This window comes from Chelonoidis abingdonii, chromosome 7 (assembly GCF_003597395.2).
Source record: "Chelonoidis abingdonii isolate Lonesome George chromosome 7, CheloAbing_2.0, whole genome shotgun sequence".
NCBI lineage: Eukaryota > Metazoa > Chordata > Testudines > Testudinidae > Chelonoidis > Chelonoidis abingdonii.
The window spans coordinates 27,034,511-27,040,711 of record NC_133775.1 but is presented as its reverse complement, the minus strand read 5'-3'; the positions used below and the strand labels follow the sequence as shown (position 1 = coordinate 27,040,711).

At 48.3% G+C, this 6,201-nt stretch overlaps 1 pseudogene; it reads right to left on the bottom strand.

The window, feature by feature from the left end:
• Window positions 1–497: 497 nt before the first annotated feature.
• Window positions 498–717, bottom strand: LOC116814930 (U4 spliceosomal RNA; annotated as a pseudogene).
• Window positions 718–6,201: the final 5,484 nt, after the last annotated feature.

The following is a 6,201-nucleotide window of genomic DNA, read 5'->3' as shown; positions in this document are numbered from 1 at the left end:
TGCTTCCCTCTCCCAGTGGTAGAGACGTCGCCCAGTGAGTGCTCTGCGGTCTGGCCTGTTCGGCCTGGGTGAAAATGGGAATGACTACCCTTTTTCTGACAGTGGATGGTCAGAATGGCTGGTAACTGTCTTCACTATCCCTGGGGGCTGAGCTTCATCAGACCCTTCCCTCTCTTGTGTAAAGAAGATTCGAACGCATTGGACTGTCATAGCCCATGGAGGCTGCTCCCCTCATTGATCTCACTAATCTAGTCTGTGATCCTTATTCATGCATTCTTCATAATCATCATGCCAACAATGGGGGGGGTCACTGCTGTGTAGCACAGATAGGTGGGAAGCAACGTTTGCGTTACTTGCAGCAGCTCCCTCTGTGAATACTGAGCAGAGCAGCTGCTTGTGTGAATAACTGATTTAAATACACTGTATTCTATTCTTGTCTGGACTGACTCTATTTTTATTAACTGTAAAGGGCAGGATTGACTCAGTCCCAAGTGAGTCAATCCCCATTTTGCTTTCAAAATTTCACAGGGTTATTTCCGTTCTGTCCATTTACTGATGAGTGTAACAAAAGGAGATGAGATGAGATGGTAACAGTTTCTGCTGTCTACAGTAGACTGTACCATCTACACCAGGAAGGGGGAGAGGAGCGGATTTCAACTAGCAATAATCACACCTCAGATATATTCATTGGTTATGATACTGCCACTGTGCAAAGCTCTAATGCTCTTCATGCTCGCAGCATCGCTCCTCGTCAGCATGAATCAGTACAAAGAGGGTGACATGTAAGTCACTACAAGATTGCTTTATTATTAACTTTCATTTCTCGTGCCGGGTGGGGGAAGAGACTAGATGAGCTGTTCCATAACATAAAAGACACGTGTTGTAAGCTAAACAGCGACTAGAATTGGGCGTCTCCAAGAATGAAATAGTTTAGGAGACTGCTTGGGATGTGGTGAACCGGGGAGTAGCTCGCACCCCTTCCGTCCTCGATGATTCCCGCTCACCTGATGTTGAATGTGTCGCGGGGGGTTCTTGGGTCAATGTCGTCAGTCATCCTTGCTCCGGAACACTCAGCCAGACAGTCCTTTCGCACTTTTCTCCTGATGCCTGCAAAAACAATAGCACGGCAGCCCTAGAGACCATCCGCTTTTTGTTTTTCCCGTCACATTGTGTACTGATGCCCCGGGAGACAGAGGCGACACTCGAGCGCTACACACCAGCTCAATGCTTTTGCAATTTAGAGAGATGGTTACCAGTCGTTCTTTACCTCTATGCCAGAGAAACTGCAATGAATGACAGTATCTCTCCTTGTCTGAACTGTCGCTGCTATCATGAGGCCCTGGCTAAAATCAGCGGGGGGCGCACGCAAAAGAACTTGGGATCGACTCACTGGCCACTGAGTCAATCCTCCTTATGGTTCTAAAAATAGAGTCGTTTCTGCCTACAAGAGCAGTCAAAGCAGCAGAGAATCCTGTGGCACCTTATAGATAACAGAGATTCTGTTAGTCTATAAGGCCACAGGATTCTTGCTGCTTTACAGCTTCCAGACTAACCGGTACCCTCGGAAGAAGGTCAAGTGTATTTGGAAGAGTGGCAGCTACTCCGTGGCTGTATTACAGGGGTTCTCCCGCCAGAACTGCCCCATTGCTTCATTCTCTCCCAACCTCCACAGCTACGTGGCAGCCCCCCCCCATTTATGTCATGCAGTCGTGAGGAATACAAGATAAGAAACATAGACTTATTGTGACATAAACCGGGGGCACTGGAGCAGGCAGCCGGGCGCTATGACGTCCAAGGCTAACACTCAATTTTTAGACACAGAAGGGAGCGATTGATCTGCCCCAGTGGCCTCCCATGTGGGTTCAAACCATTGTCACAGAGGGCACTCATGATAGCATCGGACACTACACTGTGATGCACTGGCAGGTCAAACAGGAAAACCTGAATCCTGCGAACTTTGAATTCCATTTCCTGATTGTCCACCGTGGGTCAGCACACACACGAGTGAGCACACAGAGCTCATATGCACTGGTAACATGCAGTCTCCTGATAGAACGAAGGAGCGGCAGCTTTGGACCACACAAGAGGTTCTGGATCTGATCGCTATCGGGGTGAGGACTCAGTGCTCACAGCACTGCGTTTCAAAGAGAATAAAGTTTTCGAAAGAATTTCAAAGTCTTATCGGCTGAAAAGGGACGCAGGGACTCCCTGCAGATGCCGAGTGAATGAAGGAGCTTGCAGGTACCAGAAGCCAGAAAGCAAACGAAGGTCAGGCTCTGAGCGAAAACATGCCGTCTCTATGCTGACTAATGCAATTTTGGGTTCGCCTACCAGTGCCCACCCCTGTCGGTGGACTGAACTTAGGATTGAATGATCAAGCGTATTCTGGGATGTAGCCGCGGGGAGATGGAGAGGAAGATGAGGATGAAGATGACCGTGGTGATAGCACACAGCAGTCCGAACCCAACAGCGAGGATCTTTTTGAGACCAAGAAGTTACATCCCTGCGCTCCCAAGCACAGGCCAGACAGTGAAGCCATGGAAGCGACTCCGGTAAGTGTCCCTTCATCTGTATCAAACACGGTTAAACAACATGTTTTTTTAGATCGCATGACACCAGGGCTTTTGCTGCAGTCGCAGCCCATTACGGTTACAGGAAATTTCGTAACATGTCTGGGGATGGGGAGCGGAAAATCTCCAAATATCTTCATGATCGAATCGTGGAGCATCAAAAAGCCTTATGATATATGAGACATTTATGGCCAAGGCAGCCTTTCCGTTCCCCCATAGTAGGTAACTTTTCAACGACATGCATTTTGCAGACATTTGTACTGCAGGCATTGAAGCATGCACTGAAGCATTGCATAAACAATGATTGCCTCCTGCGGTGGTATTGTCAGGAGAGAGATTATATCCATTGTTACTTGTAGAAACAGGAATGTAAAATAGGGGAGACATGGCGATTTGCTACTGGCCAGAGCGGGGGATGGGGGGATAGCAACGAGTTCAGCGTCTGGCAAGCAGATCTTCCTACGCTACAGCAAGCCTGCGGAGGGGGTGAAGTAAGTGTCACTGCAGCGCATCTATATGATAGGAGCATGCGCTGTTGGGATGTGAAAGGGGGTTTCGGCTTTAGCAGTTCGCTCTTAACAGGAAGCATCACTAGATCATTGACATAACGGTTTGGAATTGAGAATTGGAGAAGTCAACTTTTAAGCCTTACTTACCATCGCCGCAGTTGTACGGTTGCCGTACCTGGTCTGGTGTGTGGCCACCAGTCACACAGCACTGATATTAAACGATACAAAATGCACTTTGTATAGAGTCAATGTGTTCTGTAAGTGGATAGTGTTCTATGTGAAAGAGTACTATCATTCTCGAAAAAGGTATCTTTCCAACTTATTCACCTTGGTTTGCTTTCCCATGCAGCTGCCATTTCTTGCATCCCTATGCCATCCGAGGCGTGCTCGATACGCGAGAAGAAGAACGCGAGATGATGTTCACAGAAATATTGAAGTAACACGCACATGAGAGGATAGACAGAATTGGGGAAGATGTTGGTAGCAAAGTACAGGAAGATGCATGAAATCGAGAGGCTAGCAGGAAGACCAGCTTGCGAGAATGCAACGCTGCATCTGCTGCGTGCTCAAACTGATATCCTCCAAGCATGGCTGGATCTTCAGGAAGAGCAGCGCAGTAGCGAGTGCCGCTGCAGCCCCTGTATCACCCTCCGCAGCCCACGTCCCAAAATTCCCTCACCCGACGTGTAGAACGCATGGGGAGGCTTTCTGCACCCCTACTCTCCACCCCCCTGGGAGTTCAAGGAAGGCTGTATTACGCTCACATGTGCTTAATGGCCTTTCCTTCCCCCTCTTCCAACCAGCAGCCAGGGATACTTTCTAATTCTTCTGCCTTTTTTTATAGTTCTCTGTAATGAAAGAATACATCGAAGGGGAGGGTGGTTGCTTACAGGGAAAGTGTAAGGAAAAAACATTATTTTTACAGATGCATAATATTTATGATAATAAAATTATTTCTAACGACACTGATTTATTTCCTTCGCCACCTGTAATCAAAGGGGAGTGGGTTGCTTACACTGAATAAGTACATCAAGTCGAGAGGTTCATCAAGGGAAGCAACAGAGTCACACCGTACCCTGGGCCGTGCTGAACTGTTTTCAGGTTCTCTGATGCGCAGCGCCTCCGTGTGCTTTCTATCGCTCCTGGTCGTCTGGCTGACTTGTACTCAGCCGGCCAGTGATTTGCCTCAGCCTCCCACCAGCCTAAAGTCTCCCCCTGTCTCACAAAGATTGTGGAGCACGCAGCAGCAGCAATAGGCAGGGATATGGTTTGGCTGAGGTCTGAGCAGTAAGTAATGATCGCCAGCGACCTTTAAGAAAACGGCAATGCACATCTCCACCATCCGACTTGCTCAGCCTGTAGGTTGAACAGCTCCTGACCACTGTCCAGGCTGCCCAGTGTATGGCTTCATGAGACCATGCATCAAGGGTGGTGTCCCAGGATAACTCATAGGCATATTGAACATTCCCAACGGTATTTTCTGGTCTGGGAAGTAATTCCCTTCTGCCGTTAAACAGACTAGTGCCCTGAAGACGCGAGCGTCATGAACCCTTCCTGGCCATCCCAGTGGATGTTGGGTGAAACGCCCTTGGTCCACCAGTGTTGCAGCACCATGAAAAGTACCCCTTGTCGTTCACTGGAGTGCCCTGGTGTTCTGGGCCAAGATAGAGGGATATGGGTTCCATCTATTGCCCACCACAGTTTCGGAAACCCATTGGCAAAGCCATCCATACACCTGCACGTTTCCCAGAGTCACAACCTTTCGTACGCACAGCATTGATTGCTTTTGCTACTTGCATCACTGCAGCCCCACAGTAAATTGCCCACTCAATTGATTCCCGACTGACGGTGCTGTCTGGCGTTGCAAGCTTCAGAGGGCTATTGCCACTCGCTTCTCACTGTGAGGGCTGCTCTCATGTTGTATTATGTTTCAGGGCAGGGAAAGATGTCTACAATTCTAAGAAGTGCTCTTACGCATGCGAAAGTTTCGCAGCCACTGCGAATCGTCCACAACGTAAAACAATGCGGTCCCACCAGTCTGTGCTTGTTCCCGTGCCCAAATTCGGCGTTCAATGGGTAGAGATGCCCGTATACGCAGTAGCTCCAAAACGCTGGGGCCAGCGGTATATGGAGATTCTGCCTCTCTCATCATCGCTGCCTCCGCTCAGCAATAGCTGCTCCTCCTCTCCTCCTGCCTTTGCGTTCATTGTCAGTAAGTCAGACCGAGAGTACGCGAGTGTTGACAACGGTCGGATACCGTTGTGATCTCAGGGTCCATGATTGCTGTGCTATGGCTTTGCTCAATCATCCGGAAAACGGCGCAAGGGTGTCTGCTGCCTTCACAAAGGGAGAGTGAGCTGTACGACACCACCAGGGCAATAGTTTTATGCCCCATCAGCCTGTGCTCTAAACACGGAAGTGGGAACTATGGACTAGCTGAGGAACAGCTACCCACAGTGCACCGCTCCTGAAATCGATACGAACTTTGGACCTCTATCGAATTTAGCGCTACTCCTCTCGTTTGGGAGGAGTTCCGAAATCGATTTAAGGAGCCGTTTAAGTCGATATTAATGACGACGTCATGTGAACGGATACAGCGTTAAATCGGTATATCGGCCATTAAACCGATTTAAAGTCGCAGTGTAGACCTGGCCCCAGTGTTCAATATACAAAACAACAGCCATCTGAGAGCTGAAAAACTGGTGAGGGAGGAAAAGACAGAGTCCCATTCTCTTTCCTGATACCTCTGTTTTATAGTTGCTCTCTCCTCCACCTAGTTTAGACTAGCTCCTCACTCCACAATTTCTACACCTTTTAGAGGTGCTCTAGAGGTTCTATTCTAGGCAGCCATAAATTCTAGTTTAGAAACCTCAAGAAATCAAGCTCTCACAAATAAACAACTATCTATGGTATTAATTGACATCCTAGCTGAATTAAGGATGGGATGGATGTGTAGATAGAATTAGGGTACCTTCTAACTCCTTGAAAGAGGTATTCCCTCAGGGTTAGAACTTGGGACATATTTGTGGAGAAGCTTGCACTAGTAGGCCCAATGCTATATCTGTGCTGTTTAATACATGGAGGAGTTCATCTTCCAGGGCTATCATTTTGGAATCTCTCTA